Here is a 19,491-nt window from a genome sequence, read left to right as displayed (position 1 = left end):
GACGACATCATCATCCACGGAGAGGAGTGGGGGGCCCACCTGAAACAGATGGAGGCTGTGCTGCAAGCCCTACGAGAGGCGGGGCTCACCGCAAACCCAGCCAAGTGTCGGCTCGGCCTCCAAGAAGCAAACTACCTGGGGTTCACGATCGGGAGAGGGTGTGTCAAGCCCCAGGTAGGGAAAGTCGAGGCGATCCGCGGGTGGCCCCGCCCCCAGACAAAGAAACAGGTACGGGTTTTCGTAGGGCTTGCCAGCTATTATCGGCGCTTTGTTCCCCACTTCTCTTCCATGGCAGGACCCCTCACCGACCTCACCCGCGCGCGCATGCCGGATCGGGTCGAATGGACGCCGGAGGCGGAACAGGCGTTCGCAGGGCTGAAGGAGGCACTCTGCACGGACCCAGTGTTGGTGACCCCGGACTTCCAACAACCGCTAGTGGTACAGACGGACGCATCGGAGACCGGGGTGGGTGCCGTCCTTTCCCAGCTAAGAGAAGGTGAGGAACATCCCATCATGTATATCATCCCATCATGTATATCAGTAACCAGCTTCAACACCAAACTAAGGGCAACTATCGACTCTGTAGCACCAGACAAACTGAAAAAGGCTGTGGCCAAATTTAAAAGAATTTGCAGAAAGTCTGAGCTGACAAAAACTGCAGGTCCACCTTGATATTCTTCGAGAGCATCTTTCTGCTTTTAATAAGGCAATAAAAAAAACGCCAAGCCGGATCATTTCTCAAAATTGATAATGAATCATAACAACTCAAACAGTGCTCTTTTCAACGATTGACAGCTTTCTTTGGTCGAAAATACCATGATACGTGACTCCAATCCTATTCAATGCACAGCCCTGTCCAGAAACAACTCCTAGGCTCTATCCCTAGACACTTCTGTATCCAATCCACTCAGATCTCCAAGTGTCCAGCATTTAGGAACTAGAGGTTGGTTCTGGACACGGCCCATGTGTTTGTCAAATGAGTAGAGCGCAAACCATTGGCAGTGTGGTTTATGTCAGTCTAATCAATGAAATCAATAGCTTCATTTATTAAGCACAAAATGACTGAAAGCTATATGGGGGCAGTTGTACCGACTGTGAGGAACAGTGGGCTGAAGATGTCAAACTTGAGCATTTTCTTGAAGTTGGTCACAAAGGGGTCGGAGGGGTTGTGGAGGGAGTCGATGTCGACACTGAATGAAGTACTGACGACCACATCCATACTGTATGGTCCAAAGAACCTGGAACACAACCACACAATCTCTGACCACCAGAACCACAACCACAAAATTAAAGGGGGAGTTCACTGAAATTACAAATTCACCTTATCGTCTCGGAGATAAATACTCACTCCTTTAGTTCAATGGGCTCATCGTTATCAGCCGTCTTCTTCAGATTGCTGACCAAGTTACCAGAGTGCTGCTTCATGATCCTGAGCATCTGAGTTGGGAAGGATACATGGAAAAATATCATGATTGATACGTGGATTAATATGTGCAAAACATATATTAATATCATGTTTGAAACAGGAATTATTTTAATGTTTATATAGCCTGAGAATATACATCCATACAGGATACATTATGTATATAGTCAAAGAATAAGTGACTCCAAAGATGAACTATTATTCTATACTCTGTCATCTGACCACTGAACTTATCGAAGATAAGATCAAATATACTTTATTGTCCCGGATGAAAATTTGTCTTGGATTAATTAATTAAAGTTGCTGCTTCACACAACAACAAACAACAATGAATACACACTATACACATAGTACAAATCACACACACACTCTCACACACTCTCACACACACACACACACACACACACACACACACACACACACGCGTCAGAGTTGTTAGTCATTCATTTATTTGTGTTGTATAAAGGAATGAATGAAAGAAGGAGAGGAGAGATGGGACTGTACCTCTTTGATCCGCCCACTGGTGAAGGAGGGAGACAGGACACTGCGGATCCGTCTCCATGCATCATCCTCAGCGATAAACACGGCGTCATACAGAGGCCCGTTGAGATAGATATTCTAGAAAAATTATTATTATTATATACTGCAAGATTAACCTAATATTAATAATGCTATAATAACAATGATATTATCTATTTAAGGAGCCCTTATGTTTTTTTCCCCATACAACAACTTCAATTTAGCGTATTACCCTCCTGTTAGTGAAAAGGGAGTAGCATTCCTTGATGAGGATGGTTTTGATCATGGCTGTGTCCATGATACACAGGACGGGCTGACGGCCATCATAGATCCTACAGACCAGCAAAAACAAAGATAGTTAGATATACACTCACCCAACACTTTATTAGGAACACTATACTAATACTAGGTAGAGCCTCCCTTTGCTCTCAAAACAGCCTCAATTCTTCGTGACATTGATTCCTTTGAGATTCTGGTCAATGATGACATGATTGCATCACGCAATTCCTGCACATTTTTCAGGTGCACTTTCAAGATGTGAATCTCCCGTTGTGCCACATCCCAAAGATGTTCTATTGGATTCAGATCCGGTGACAAGGAAGGCCACTGAAGAACACTGAACTCATTGTCATGTTCATGAAACCAGTTTAAGACGACTTTTGCTTTGTGACATGGTGCATTATCATGCTGGAAGTAGCCATTAGAAGGTGGGTAAATTGTGGCCATGAAGGGATGCACATGGTCAGCAACAATACTTAAATAGGCTGTGGCATTCAAGCAAATATACCGTAGATAGAGACAGACAGACCCATCACAGATCCTGCACTCTTTGAAAAAGTGCTACCTAGAACCAAAAAGGGTTCTTCTTCCACTGTCCCTTTGAAGAAACCTTTTGGGTTCCATGTAAAACCCTTTCCACAGAAGGTTATACAGTACCATGCGTAAGTAATGGGACAGTGAAGCATTTTTTCTTCTGTTTGGATTTGAAATAAAAACGTAGAGATTTTTATTTTTTATATAATGTACATATTGGTTTATCATTCAGAAATTCCAACACTTTTATGCATAATCCCCCTATTTCAGGCTACACAAAAGTGATAGGACAATTGGCTTGACAAGTGTGTTCGTCAGGTGTGTTCCGTCACATAATTTGTGCAGTCTGCTATTGGTGTCTTGTCAACATGAGGACCAAAGAGATGTTATTGAAAGTCAGGGAAGCCATTATGATGCTGAAATATCAGAAAAAAAATAAACATAGCCAAAACCTTAAACCTACCAAAATCAACAGTTTGGAACTTCATTTAACTTCATTAAAAGGAAAGAAAGCACTGGTGAGCTCAGAAATCGCAAATTACCTAGTAGGCCAAGGAAGACTTCCAGTGGATAACCAAAGAATGCTCACCATAATTGAGAATCATTTATTTACATCTTGTCAGTCCAAGTACAAGTAAATGGCTCCAAACTCATTGGACAGCATTTCATCATACAGCAGGACAATGACCCAAAACATACTGCCATAGGAACTAGGGAATTTTTCAGGGCCAAAAAGTGGAAAGTTGTTGACTGGCCAAGTCAGTCTCCAGATTTAAATCCTATAGAACATGCATTTCATTTGCTCAAGAGGAGACTTAGGGCAAAACATCCTAAAAAAACAACAACAGTCGCTGCAACATAGCATTACCAGAGAAGATACCCAGCGTCTGGTTGGGTCAATGGGTCACAGACTTTTGCACTTTTGCATACAAAGGATTGGGGACCAAATACTAAACATGAGTGCTTAATTTAGACATTTGATAATGCAAAAGAAGGAAAAATGCTTGGGCACCAAAATGGCTAGAGCCAGCCCTGATTAACAGAACCTTTATCGAGCGCACAACATCACATTAATGCCCATAGGAAGAATGAGAATAGAGTATCAACAAAATAACCAATTTAACACAATTTAAAACAACATACGTCTGTAAGTTTTAACCATACGTTAACGTGCGTCAAGGACAACGCGGGAGAATGATGCCCGTGATGGGCCTAAGCCAAAACTCAAAGAATATCTCGCTGTCCCTCTCCTTAAATATCATTCCCAACAAAGGACAAGGTGTTAGATACATTACAATAGCAAAGGAATTGACAAATGGTGAAAGCTGAAAAATCTGAAACATAGTCAAAACCTTAGACTTGCCAAAATCAAGCACTGATGAGCTCAGCAATCGCAAATGGCTGAGGCTTCACTGCAAGATGCAAACCACTAGTTATTCTTAAAAAGGATAGTCGGGTTACAGTTTGCTAAGAAGTACCTAAAAAGCCTGCAGAGGTGTGGAAAAAAGTATTGTGGACAGATAAGATGAATATTATCAGAGTGATTGCAAGAGGAAAGTTTGGAGAAAAAAGGATCTGCCCAAGGTTTACAGCATACCATCTCATCTGTGAAACATGGTGGAGGGGATGCTATGGTTTGGGCATGTATAGCTGCCACTAGAACTTGCTAACTTATCATAATTGATGATGTTACTGCTGACAGTAGCAGCAGAATGTATTCTGAAGTGTACAGAAATATCTTGTCTGGTCGAGTAAAAGCAATGCTTCCAAATTCATTGGATGGCGCTTCATCATACAGTAAGACAATGACCCAAAACATACTGCCATTGGATCTAGGGAGATTTTCAGGGCGAAAAAGTGGAAAGTTCTTGACTGGCCATGTCAATGTTTGGATTTAAATCCTATTGAACATGCATTTCATTTTCTGATGGTAAGATTTTGGGCAAAAAGACCTGGCAAAAAGATGGCTGGCCTGGCAGAATATCACCAGAGAAGATACCCAGCACCTGGTGGGGTCAATGGGTCCCAGACGGTTATTGCATACAAAGTATTGTCGACCAAATACTAAACATGAGTGCATCATTTCGACCATGTATACCAATACTAGACAAAAGAAAAGAAAAGAATCTAGCAAAAGCAAACTATGTTCTGACAGGGTTTGACTCATCTAATACGACATCAGATCTGGATAGGTTCCTTGATTTCCTCTGAAAGGTGACATAGGCATGAAAACATGTACACAACATCAAGAAGAAACCATTGATTAAAGCCAAATCAATTGACAGAGGCATGGCAGAAAATGTGTGTTGTCTCTTTAAAAGAAATGTTAAAAATCTCTTTGTTTTCCCTGAATGAAACAAAGCACAGGTGTTTAAAAGGCCAGCCCCACCCCTGATTACAATGATCCACACATGGAGACAGCCAAAGCAACATAGATCAATAAGATATCGCACATGTCACACCAGAATGTGTGTTGGCAAGAGTGTGCCCTTATAGCCAGGATCCACTCAACCACCTCTCTGGTCACATCTCCCTGATGTTGGTTATGAAGAACTTTATGAATGTATTTAAATGTATTTAATATTAATTATTGCCTTGGTTTATACTCGCTTCGGAATTGTAGGACTTTTGTACGAGCAAACTGCTGAATATCTTCTCATAGATACACTGTGCTTAGCATGTACTGCTGAAGATTATGTTAATATTATGTTAAGATTTAAGTAGTCTCGTTCCCAGACACTTCCGCCCAAATGCCCGAAAGGTCTGTTGGACCAATGCGTTAAACTTCATTGGCTTTCATTAAGCCAAGAGCAAGAGCGTCAAAAACAGGGACGGGGCATAGCCATTGGCTTTACCTCGGATCAATCATCTTCCACAGCACATTCCACACATTTCTGATAAGAAGCTACACCTTGCAGCCGTGTGATTAGCTGAAATCAAATAATAACAAATACTTTAATCAGTAATCACCCTACGGCCAGGTTTGAGTCGTCGTTATTCCAGACTTATATGCGCTGTGAGTGATAGCCTGAGGACGAGGTTAACATTTAGGTAACCTGCGAATAACCTCATGCACGAGAAAATAAAATAAGCTTAATTGCTACATGGCCTGTTAATTTCCATGCTCATCTTTGATGTCAAGAACCTATGTGGTACTTTTTAGGGGGGGGGGGGGGGTTATCAGAGAGAGACCCTACCACTCCAAAAAGGTGGCTTATTTGGCTAATTTCAAGTGCCCTAATTGCCAATTAAAAATGGGTAGCCTTTTAAAAGGGGCAATCCTTCATATATCCCACAATTCAACACCAATCTGTTCTCTGGAAAAATGAATAAAACATGAAAATATTGGGTTTATGCCCTAACCATTTTTTGTAAATTTGAGGCTAGACACTTCACCCATTTTCACCACATTTACATTTACATTTTTTGACATTTAGCAGATGGGCCATTGGTAGTCACAATGCTTTTTAAAAATGCTTTACATTAGAGGTACTGTACAGGTGGGTAGTGGAAGGTGAAGAGGTCTTTAGGAGGGACAGTCAAGATGTAGCCTGAAGAGATGGGTCTTCTATCTACGGCGGAAGATAGGTAGTGACTCTGCAGTCCTGACCGCACTGGGAAGCTCGTTCCACCACCGGGGTGCCAAGACAGTGAAAAGCCGTGACCAACTAGCGCAACCACTCCATCCTCTTAGAGGCGGCCAGCCGAGGTGGAAGAACGGAGTGGTCAGGCTGGGGTTTGACATACAGTATGTATTCACCATCAAATGTTGTTCACTTTCCCAAACCCCTGCCTGTGTAAGTAATGGGACAACAAAACATTTTTTGTTCTTTCGGCTCTATACTCCAAACGTTTAGATTTGAAATTAAACAATTATTACAAGTAGAGATTCTCAGCTTTTATTTGACGGTATTTGTGTACACATTGGTTTCACCATTCAAAAATTACCCCACTTTTTATGCATAGTCCCCCTATTTCAGTGTACCCAAAAGTAATGGGACAGACTTATCAAATGTCCATATGAAGCAGTCATGTTTAGTATTTAGTGGACAATCCACTAGTATTTAGTGGACAATAACTGCCTGAAGTCTGCAACCCACTAACCCTACCAGACGCTGGGCATCTTCTTTGGTGATGCTCTGCTAGGCCTGTACTGCAGCCATCTTCAGTTGTTGTTTGTTTTGAGGTCTTTTTGCCTAAATTCTTATCATTAGGGAAATGTAATGCATGTTCAATTGAATTTTAATCTGAAGATTGACTTGGCCAATCAAGATCTTTCCACTAGTTGCTATGGCAGTGTTTTGGCTATGGCATTGTTTTATTGTATGGTGTGGCACCATCCAATGCATTTGGACGCATTTGCTTGCACTCAAGCAGACAAGATGTTTCTGTGCACTTCAGAATACATTCTGCTGCTGCCGTCAGCAGGTACAATCATCAATTAAGACAAGTTAACAAGTTCTAATGGCAACTATACATGCCCAAACCTAACACCCCCTGCACCATGTTTCACAGATGAGGTGGTATGCTGTAAATCTTGGGCAGATCCTTTTTTCTCCAAACTTTCATTTTTACGAGACCTCTGCAGGCTTTTTAGGTACTTTTTTTTAGCAAACTGTGACCATCATTTTTGATGATAACTAGTGGTTTTTGATGATAACCGTGTCTTCCTCTTAGTTATAAACAAACCAGAATTAAATGCATAGGTCTATGGATGGATGTTCTCATTGGAACAGCTGGAAGACTTTCTATGCATCCCCGAAAAAACACATGTATGCAAACACACACACACACACACACACACACACACACACACACACACACACACACACACACACACACACAAACACACAGACACAGGCATGTTTAAGATATGCGTAGCCCATGTTTATTAGTTGACTTAGTTGTGATAGACAGTGTAGTTGTAGATAGTGTAGTTGACTAGTTTAGATACAGCGCACGAAGCAACAAGCAGGTACAATATCAGCACACCTCAGCATTACTACACCCACGTGCTACCACAGGGAACTGGTACCCGCATAGTTAGATATGGCACTGGTCTCACACTAGAGAGAACTGGCATATTCTAGATCATTATACGAGGTAACTAACTAGGAATTATGTCAAACTAGAAAGTGCTCAGTAGTCCCAGGGCTACAAACACAAGCTGGCCAACCCTCCTGCAAACAGGGTGCTAATATTTCTCAATATTAGCTTGTCAAAGCTAGCCACGGTTCTCAGCTTTCCGGAAACAACAAGTAACTTAGTTAGCCGACCGTCACAAGTGCTAGCTGTAGCCTACACATATGACCTAGCAAGTTATAATAATAACCTGAGGAATTATTGTTGAGCTAGGGTTCAACAATAACAAAGAATTGAGAGCTCACAGGTTAGCCTGCTAGCTCAGAGAGTTAACAGGTGCTCAGAAGGTGAAAATCGTCGTTGAATGTCGAGCTGAACCGTAGGATTCTATCAGAGACAATCTAACGCCCCGTGAGAATCATAGGCTGAGGTGTAGCCAGCTACAACAACACAACTACAGTACACTTCAGACAGTCAGAGAGTGAAGAGTGGAAAGGATGAAATGGTGCGCTTGGAGCATCTCTTTATTGGGACAGGTGATGGGCGTTGCTATCACTTGCAAGTGTGTACAAGGCGTGATTCTGTGAATCAAGATGTAAATACAGTGCTCTCAGAAAGTATTCAGACCCTTTAACTTTTTCCACATTTTGTGATGTTACAGCCTTATTCTAAAATGGATTCAACATTTTTTTTTCCTCATCAATCTACACACAATACCCCATAATGACAAAGTGAAAACAGGTTTTTAGAAATTGTTGCTAATTTATTCAAAATAAAAAACTGAAATATCACCTTTACATAAGTATTCAGACCCTTTACTCAGTTCTTTGTTGAAGCACCTTTGTCATTATTGCGTATTGTGTGTAGATTAATGATTAGATTAATAATTTAATCTATTTTAAAATAAGGCTGTAACATAACATAATGCGGAAAAAGTGAAGGGGTCTGAATACTTTCAGAATGCACTGTATGTGTCTGTTATAGTCCCATTGTGTGATTGGTGTGTGTACTGATTTCTGGCACAGGCCTTAACTGATCCAACAAGTTCACCAATCATCAATGGTTTGATATGAAGTTGATGGATTTTAATGTTACATGCTACACCAGTGCGTGTGTAAAGTGTTGACATTGCGCGGCTGCTGTAGCAGCAACGCAAAATGATTCTTGGAGTGCTTGGAAATGGTATCAATGCTTTTTGGACGCTTAAAAACATATTCAATTAGTTTCATAGTATGGTAAAGTAATAGAAACATAGATTACAGAAATACATACAATAGTGGTACCTGTATGAAAAACAAAGTGATTGTCCTCGTTTATATTTGGAGGTAGAGGACAAACCCCAACTCTAACATATTCAGACTTGACAAGACTCTCAACATATGTAGAGAATCCATAAATTAGAAGTTCCTTGCAGAAACAGACTGGGAGGGCTATTTATTCTGCATCCACACGTGCAACTGGTCACGTTTCTGGTGTAAGAGTAAATACTGCCATCTAGGGTTTAGAGATGGTTAACAGGAAATGGATACATTATTTTACGGATGTACTTTAGGCCTACGTTTGAGTAATTTAGCAGAAGCTCTTATCCAGAGCGACTTAAAATAAATAGCTACATTCATCTTCAGCTACATACATCACGGTCATCACAAGTAAGACTTTCTATAATAATAAATGCCACAAGCAGTCACAGTGGTAGAGAAAGGAAGTCAATTTAATTTAATGTTCAACTTAATTTATTGAACTTAAGACAACTATATAAATTGATTTGCTATGTATCCCTAAATAGAGGCCAATTGTGTTGAGGTTTCCAGGCTAACGGTGTCGGCATGTGCAGTCCCCTGTCTTATCTCTGCACCCCCACACGCTCTCAGCCAGGGCCACATCAACAAGGCTTTTGACAGAAAGGCTCGTCCCCTGGTTTGCCTGATTGTGTACCAGCTGAGCCATCAGAGAACATGAGGGTTGGGGCATATCTGCATATCTGGAGCCATCGTTCATCTGAAATTAAAAAAGTAACATCAGAGGGGAGTGCAAGGTGAGGCAAGAATTGGACAAATTCAACTGAGAGTTGAAGGTCATGGACTAAATGCTATAGTAAAACTAGCAACAATCACCTTCATCTACTTAGTCTATAGGTTCTCTACCATCTCTCTAATCGTCACCATGCTCACCTTCTTCAATGTCTCCCTCTCCTGTTCTAGCTTCTCTTTTTCCAGACTCTGTTTCGCTCTTTCTTCAGCCACCATCACCAGGGCCTCTCTCCTCTTGACTGCCTCCATTTCTTTTTCCATCTGTTTCTTGGCCTTGAGAAATGTCTCCTTCTCCTTCCACATCCCAAGCATTTCTTGCTCCACCTTCTGCCCGTCTCTTTTGATTTTCATCCACTCCTTCTTTATCATTTGCAACTCTGCTCCGACCTTCTCTGTCTTTCTAAGCATCTCCTTTGAGGTCTCCTTCTCCTGCTCTTCCTTCTCTTTTTCCTTGCTCAGTTTAAGTCTTTCTTCGGCCTCCATCACCAGGGCCTCTCTCCTCTTGACTGCCACCATATTTTTCTCCATCTCTTTCTCCATCTGTTTCTTGGCCTTGAGAAATGTCTCCTTCTCCTTCCACATCCTGAGCATTTCTTGCTCCACCTTCTGTCCGTCTCTTTGGATTTTCACGCTCTCCTTCCTCATCATATTTAACTCTGCCTCTGCCTTCTCAGCCTTTCTAAGTATCTCCTTTGAGGACTCCTTCTCTTTCTCAATCTCCATCATGAGGATCTTGATCCCACTGTCCATCTCCTCCCTCTCCCTATTGAACTCATTCCTGTCCTCCTGCAGTCTTTCTGCCTTTCTGGCCAGGATCTCCTCCTCCCTCTGCCTAACTTTTTGGTCCCTTCTCTTTTGTTTCTCATATTCCTCTATCTTTTTCTCAAACTCTGCCTTCTCTGTCTTAATCCTCTCATGCTCCTTCCTGATATCCTCAATACTCATATATATTTTCACCTCCATTGTTTTTATGCACCTACAGTAGATAGAACACAAACAAAAATGATTGAAATAATCTCCACACACCCATACTATAATGCAACAGGAATGTCAGAAAGATTCCCCAAATGAGAATGGTATAACAATCTTTGAGTTTGCCCTTCTGAATCAGTCAACAAATACCAGTACACCGATTGGCAGCAAAGAAATGTTATTATCTATAATGTGCGTTCGGCTGGCGTCATAATGGGTTTGGAATGACTATCATGGTAATTCACTGCCTAACAACTCTTATCAGCGTTCGATGCAATGGTTCGAAGTGACTTGGTCCTGTCAGAGGCCTATGTTAGAGTCAGCAAAAGCTTCCAGTGTGGGTTGGCTGGCTATGTTTGTTGACACGCCTTGAAATATAGCCTACAATTGTGGTCAACAGGTCAAATATCAGTGGCCATATAATGGGCACATTTCATTAACTGGAATCGGCCTGGTACAGGTAGGAGCCTATAGGCTAACAAGCAGAAGACCTCCGCAAAATTAAAATAGCCCTAATTCAATTCATGCATTTAGGTCTCTAATAATAATAAAAAATATATTTGATTTGGAATGTGTTTTTCATTTGTAGCCAACAATTTCAAAGCCTGTGCAGTTGAGTGCAATAGACACACAAACAAAAACACAAACAAAACACTAACAACAACAAGAGGACAGGACCTAAAGGAAGGCCTTTCTAAAGATGTGAGTTTTTAGGCATATAGAAATATCCAACGCTGAATTCGACTTAATGGGAATATCATCTCCTAGTGACAGATATCTCTCAGTGACATTTTTACGCGTCCCTTGTCCAAATGCTGTAAAGGTAGTCGGCCTATGCCGTCTCAAGTATTTACAAATACAAGTGTTATAAAACTATACTATATGTCAACTATACTACATCTCTGGCCTACATTAGCCTACCTCAGTCAGTAGGCTGTGTATAAGCGCCGAATCTTCCGGTTATAATCTCTTTATATCTCACTCTGGTAATACTGATTGCACAGGTTCAGGTTGCGTCTTAGCTCGTTATGCCACTGAACTAAAAGTTCAAGAACTTTGTGTATTATTGCAGAACATTCTCAATTCTGTGTACATATCAACGTCATAATGATACCAATAGCAACGCATTTTGGGTGGAATCCTAACTCCAAATCCGCGCGCGTAAATCTTGCATTCATGTCAATGGGAAATTGATTCGATTTACACGCGGATCTCGAGTTAGGATTCCACTGCAATACACATTTAAGTTTAAGTTCATTTGAATTTATAGTGCATTTTACCCACAATATACGGCTTACACAAAAGTAGCCTACAAGACAAATACAACATTTGAAAAAACATATTGCATAGAATCAAATTTGGGGATATACAGGTTTTTTTTCTTTATAAAGTACATTACAAACATAAAGTCTCATAAAGTACATTACAAATACGAAACAATTATTAGTCATATTTTTTATTAGTAATAATAATAAGTATTTTATATTTAATACAAAATAGATTAAATGGTGAAATTGGTGTGTATGAATATATAAAACTTGACTCATAATCCGTATAGTGCTGTTTTTGGAGTAATTACTAATTACTAGTAATTACTAGTGTGTGCGGACTGCGCTCCCTGTCCCGTCTTTCTGCTGTGGGGCAGCGGAGCACTCTTGCCCCATCGTTGCGAGGGGAACAACGTGAGCGTGTTTGGCGTAAGCAGGGAAAACCTCACGCAAATTATATTGGGTATGAATTCTGCCTAGCAACAGGTGGCGAAAAACTATTAAACGCTAATGTCGTTAACGTGGTCTGACATGACAGGAAATAATCACAAAGCAATTCAGTTCATCTACTGTACGTCTATCGCTAATGCTAGCTAGCTAAAGTTTTCACAATGAATCGTGTAGATTATTTGTTGACCATGCGGTTTAGTACATTGCCTTTGGAAGAGAAGTTGGAGATAAAACGTTTAGGGCCAACAGGAATGGTTTGACAAAAAGAGATGGCTAACCGCTACCACCTCGAAACATGCGCTGTTCTGTTTCCCATGTATGATTTTTGGTGGAGACTATTTGGGCATCGGCTGGATTCAAAGACATTATACATCTGTCAGAACAGAACAGACACCAGCGACTGAACGGCCGTGACATGATTTCCATTGAAAATGCATTGATCCAGGGACAGATGGATTTCAACAGTAAAGTCATCGAGAGGTTTGCTGAAGCAACGAACCGCCGCGCTACTTTCCTATTCAAGTGAGCGGGTCTGTTTGGACATGTATGACAAATGGACAATGCGCCGTTCACTGTAGACTATATTGCTTTTGTTTTGTAGTCATTTTAAACGTTATACTACCTGTGATATAAAGTGGAGGACTAAATGTTACGTATAGGCCTAATATCTAGACAGTTGATGGGCACACTTGTTACTTGTCGCTTTCAGAGCCCTGGACTGGGCTCGGGCTGTATATTCATATAGTTCCGTTAATTAGCCTAGCCTACTTTCCGTGATTTAATGTGACTTTTGTAGTGTGTTATAGCCTCTGCACTGATGATATTTATTTCACATTTAAAATAATACAATTGATAAAACCTGATTAAACTTTCCTACAAGTTAACGATGTGCCGAATGCTTGTATTTTGATTAAACATGCAAGTTATTGAAGACACGTGTCTGTCTCATCTTTTTACTTTGTTGCAGTATAGGCGTTCTGTGTCGCGCTGAAGCGTATGAAGTGTATTCAGTTATGGGGTTTACTGTACATACTTTTTCTCTGCACTGTTCCTGCTGCAGAGGATGCGTAAACGATTTTCCCATGTTGTTTTTTGGTTGTGGTCTGTGTTTATACATTTAGGCTATTAGTTGTATCCTACTTTTCAGTTTTACAAGTCAAATCTTATGACAGATGAGATGGCACTTCAACCGATAAAATGCAGGTACATTTTGACTACTGCTGCACTACGATACCCATAGATAGACCCAATACATTGGTAACTGCACTACTTATACAGCTCATATACTGCTTATACTGTTCATACTGCATTCTATATTTATTCTGCTTATAATGTTACTGTTAATACATATATTGCTTATACTGCACTACTTATACTGCTCATATACTGCTTATACTGCTCATATACTGCTTATACTGCACTACTTATACTGCTCATATATTGCTTATACTGCTCTACCTGTATATATTGTTCACATTGCACTTTTCTGCTTTTTTGCACTTCTGGTTAGACGCTAACTGCATTTCGTTGTCTCTGTACTTGTACTCTGCACAATGACAATAAAGTTGAATCTAATCTAACACCTATTTATTGTCATGTTTTGATGGCATGTTGTTCATTCTCATGTTATGATTTAGTTTGTGATTATACACACGTTTTTAGCGTGATGATAGAGACCCACTACCAGACGAGTACAAAACATGCACAAGTCACATGCAAATCCCTGCCCTGCAGACGACAGACAACAACTGTCTCTGTACAACTAGTCCTGGACCTCCACTATTAGACAGATACAAAGAGAGCAGCATACAGTAGCAGCAGAGCCCAGAGGCGAGGCAAGGCAAGGCAAGGCAAGTTTATTTATATAGCACATTTCATACACAGAGGCAATTCAAAGTGCTTTACGTAAAATAGATAAAAAGGAAACAGCATGAAATTTTTTTTGAATAAAAAACGCATAAAAGACATAAAAAAAGAATAAAAGTCACAGTGCATTTTAGGGTCACAGTGCAATTATTAGCTCCAATTTAGTTTCAATTTAAGGCAAAAGCGAAGCCCTTTTTTTTTTTAAGCCCATTTTTGAAAGTAGCCAGTGTTGGGGCTGATCCTAGATCTATGTGTAACATAATAACTGAGAGACCTGCAGCAGGGCAGGTCCTCATCACTGGCTGTCTGCTTTGAGCTGGTTGTCGTTGGACTCCTGGCAGCGGGACAGCAGCTTGAGTTTGATGGGCCGTATGGGCATCAGAGTGTTCTGTAGGTCCATCTCAATGGGGATCTGGTGAGAGTTGACACACAGTTAAAGTATGAAGGAACGAGTAAAACAGATGTCAGCGTTACACTATGAATGTTACCTAATACAGTGTCACTGTTACGTTCGGGTAGCATTGCACTATAAATTCAAATAAACTCAAACTCCTGGACAACCTCTCTTGGGTCGGCATACATTAAAATGGCCCTATGAAGTCTCGAGGGAGTTTTGCAGAAATACAAATAGCTTTTTTTTTAAATCTCACACTTCCATCATTTAGTAGGTAGCCTATACTGAGGATGATTGGCGCCTAGTACTGAAAAATGCAATCTGGGAAATTAAATGGGGAGTACATACTCATGCAGTACGCAAGTACAGAATTGTAGTATGGGGGTTCAAACCCGGGTCTCCCATGTGGAAGACACAAACGCTACTATTAAGCCAAGAGGACATCCTCAAGGTCTGAGGGCGACACTTCAGTTTACATGTCTCAGGCAGGGCTACCTCATCACCCGAGTGTGATTCCAAAATCACCTCTGCTACATATAGAAACGCAACAAAGTCATAGGTACAAAATTATATTTACAATCATTGTATCATTATTTTGTCTCACCTCTGTCTCTTTGCAGACGGTGAAGTTGAACCTCTGTAGAATCTCCACCATCGCCAGTTTCATCAATACCAGAGCGAATCGCATCCCGATACAGTTCCATGGGCCCAACCCGAACGGCATGTAGGTGTATGGAGATGCTCTCCTTGTTCTCCTTACTGAACCTACACACGGAGAGTTCAGAGGAGGAGGGGTTAAAGAACATATCAATTAAATCACAGTAATATGATGGTTATACATGGTTGAAGAAACCTGTTTGTGTTTGGTCGTCGCATTTAGGTTTGTTTTATGGTTGTTTGTGGAACACTGCTCTTATCGTTGCTGTTGTGATTGATATTGTGGTTGTGGTTAAGATGTGGCCCATTACCTCTCTGGTTTGAACTCCTCTGGGTCTTCCCACACATCGGGGTCACGGTGCAAGGTCCAGATGGGTATCATGATGACCATACCCTTGGGGATGGTGATGCCGCAGATCTCAACAGATTTCTTGGCGACTCTTTCAAGTCGATGGGGTACAACCTGAGAGACTCGTTGATAACGCTGTCTAGATAGTCCATCTGCATCAGAGCCTCGTACTGGATAGGAGCCTGCACAGGGATATTACACTCACATGAGCACTAGTGATTGGTCGTTCACGTAGCCGTAGCCCAGAACTAACTCTTTTTCGTCGCAAATCTGAAGAGCTGTTAGTTTTTTGTGTTTTTTTGGGGGGAAATGAACACAGTACTATACTTATTCTAATCTGCATAGCCTAATTTCATGACACCCGCATACAGAACGCCATTACTTTCAATGTACATGTGTAATAGTGTCTTGCTTTTTTGTTATACATGAATAAACAAAAAAATCGCTAAATAATGTTATCTTGATAGTTAGAAGAAAATACATTTAGATTCCACTGAACAATGTAAATGATAGATGTACACAAGGATCAATCAGAAGTCAAAATGCCACTAAACTGGGCTGCTTTTAGTGGATTGACTGCTTGGAATACTGAATGTGCTATAGTCTATTATTTCCTATCACAGTCGACAGACTACAAGAAAACTGTCAGGTGGTTCAAATGTGAATAACTTGGTATCCATTCCATTAACTGTGGCCGGGCAGCACCGAACAGCCCAGAGAACATTACCATGGTGCTTTTGAATATTAGGTCCCTATCTGGCAAAACCTTTATTGATCTTATCTCAGAGCGAAAGCTGCACTGTAATGTTTTTATCTGAAACCTGGCTAAACATGAATGCATGTCAGTCTATTAGAAGTGGGGAAAAATATATTTTCACTCTATTATTTATCTAGCCATGTCGCTGAGCAGATGAGAATTTCATGATGAATATGAATATGAATAGTACACCATCAACAGCTTCCTCCTGTGATAATGATTTAGCAACCAGCTTCAACACCAAACTAAGGGCAACTATCGACTCTGTAGCACCAGTCAAACTGAAAAAGGCTGTGGCCAAATTTAAAAGAATTTGCAGAAAGTCTGAGCTGACAAAAACTGCAGGTCCACCTTGATATTCTTCGAGAGCATCTTTCTGCTTTTAATAAGGCAATAAAAAAACGCCAAGACAGACGGGATCATTTCTCAAAATTGATAATGAATCATAACAACTCAAACAGTGCTCTTTTCAACGATTGACAGCCTTATAAATCCCGCCCACAAGACACCTGGTGATCTGCTCTCCACCTACAAATGTGAGGAATTTGCAACATACTTCTGAGATAAGAGAACCAATATTAGGTGAGGAGGATCACTCAGGCAAGACCTGAAGATGTGTTTGATGACTTGCTACCCCACCTTCCACCACATGGAAGCACTATGAACTCTTTTGCAGTGGTCATACAGAAATGCTCAGCAAAGTGGGGGTCTGTTCATCTGCACCTAAAACTACCATGGTGAAACCCCTCCTGAAGAAAAGTAACTTAGACTCTTCAGTCCTTAGCGATTTTAGGCCAATCTCCAACCTTCCCTTTTTAAGCAAAAAAATAATAATTCTTGAAAAAAAGGTGTTCAAACTGTTAAATAATCTCCTTATTCCCATTTGACATGTTCCAATCTGGCTTTTGTGCCGATCATAGCACTGAGATAGCACTATGTTGTTAAGTTATTAACTAGGTTCTTAATGACCTTAGAATTAATTAATTAATGCTGATGCCAAAATGCTCTTTGTCCTTGTCCTGCTGGACCTGAGTGCAGCTTTTGATACTGTGGACCATGATATCCTTATTGATAGACTTGAGAAGTGGGTTGGCCTCTCTGGTCCAGTTCTTAACTGGTGTAGGACCAACCTAACTGGCCATTTTGTTTCCCATTGGTGACCACACCTGTGGGGTTCCTCAAAGTTGAATTTTAGGGCCTGTACTCCTCGTCAGTGTCATCAGGAAGCACAATATTAATTACTGCAGTTACGAAGATGACACCCAGCTGTACATTTCTGTATCACCCAACAATTTCAGTTTGATTGATTTCCTGGTGAAATATGGATGTCACAGAACTTCATACAGCTCAACCAAGATAAGACAGAGGAACTAGTCATTCGAGCAAAAGCCGAAAGAGAGAAACTGTCTGCACACTTAAAGACACTACTTACAGTAACACTAAGCACCAGGCAAAAAAACAAGGTGTCACCATTGACTCAGATCTTAATTTTGAAACCCATATCAAGAATGTGACTAAAACATATTTGTATCACTTAAAGAAGAGTAAGTAAGTTTGTCGGAAATCTGCCATCGTGGAGAAATTCTGTCTGAAGTTGTCCAAACAACAACATCCTCCCTAATAATAATATATCCCCCCGAAATGAACTTGCAGTGTTGGACATTAGCTGTTGTGTTTCTGCATGCGCACACGATTGGGAGAGGCAGCCACCAGAGAAAGGTCAGTCTACTCCCCTAGAACACCCCTGGCACTAACAACATGTTTATATGCAAACCGAATGTCAGGTAGGACACTGCATTTTAAAAAGCGTGTTTTCCGAACCAAAACAGCGTTCGTAAATGAAATATTTATTCATAAGGGATTTATTATAAGGGATCTTGTTCCCTGATCGCTACCGATTAAAGATAGTCATTACAACCGTTAGGAAGCTTTTAGAAAGCTTGAATATTACATGGACCTTTACAGAACACAGCTGTAAAGGTGCAACCTTTCCTCTCCCAGGCTGACACTGAGAGACGAATGCATGCTTGTATTACTAGCAGCCTTGATTACTGTAACACTCTCCTGTCTGGTCGACCAAAGAAAGCTCTTGGCAAATGATACAAAATGCAGCAGCACGTGTCAGATGGAGAGCACATATCACACAAGTCTCTGCACTGATTACCTGTTAGTTTTATAATTTATTTTAAGATAATTGTATTAGTTTAGAAATCACTCTATGGTCATGCACACCACTGCATGTCAGACATGCTTTTAAGGTATATACCCTGTAGATCCCTCAGGTCCTCAGGTACTGGCCTTTTAACTATTCTGAAGATTCCAACAACACCTATCTACTTCCTGTTTCAAATGAATAATACTGGGCAGAAGTCTGCACAGGGATGCTACAGACACATTAGCACACTGCAAAATACTGTCACCTATCTAACCATCTGTAGAAGTCAGGGGTTACACACTCATCAGTACCCTCTAAAACACTGTCACTATCATATTTCCTGTTCCACATGAATAGTACAAAATAGGAGTCTGCAGAGGGGTTACCTTGTTGGGAAACACAGTGTCTATCTCCTCCTGCAGCTTGGTCATGATGTGAGGGTTGGTTGCCAGATTGTAGGCCAGGAAGGACAGAGAGCTACTGGTGGTCTCATAGCCAGCAAAGATGAACATCATTGCCTGGGATAAGATCTCATGGTCACTCAATCCTATGATGATGGGAGAAATGGGGTGGTAGGTGTGAGAAAGGGACGAAGTAGAGTATTTCCACGGTGTGTTTGTAGGTATAGGTGTTTGAGGCAGGTACTGTATGTGTGTGTGTTAGATGCTAGTATACAGTGTGTATGTGTGTGTGTGTGTGTGTGTGTGTGTGTGTGTGTGTGTGTGTGTGTGTGTGTTTAAGGCAGGCACCTTTACT

General features: G+C 40.9%; 1 pseudogene across 1 annotated transcript in view; it reads right to left on the bottom strand.

Moving 5' to 3' along the window:
* Positions 1-432: 432 nt before the first annotated feature.
* The window catches only part of LOC310824128 (cytochrome P450 3A27-like), a 65,123-nt pseudogene continuing 46,064 nt past the window's right edge, over positions 433-19,491 (bottom strand). Inside the window, exons 9-12 of the transcript in view lie at positions 19,122-19,274; positions 15,786-16,005; positions 15,422-15,582; positions 433-486 (exon numbers count right to left, since the gene is read on the bottom strand). The product of the transcript in view is annotated as a cytochrome P450 3A27-like (transcript). The remainder of the gene's footprint in view (positions 487-15,421; positions 15,583-15,785; positions 16,006-19,121; positions 19,275-19,491) is intronic.

This window comes from Argentina silus (genome assembly GCF_951799395.1).
Source record: "Argentina silus genome assembly, chromosome: Y".
In the NCBI taxonomy this organism is placed as follows: Eukaryota; Metazoa; Chordata; class Actinopteri; order Argentiniformes; family Argentinidae; genus Argentina; species Argentina silus.
The sequence above is the reverse complement of the archived record's forward strand: the minus strand, read 5'-3'. Positions and strand labels throughout refer to the sequence as shown.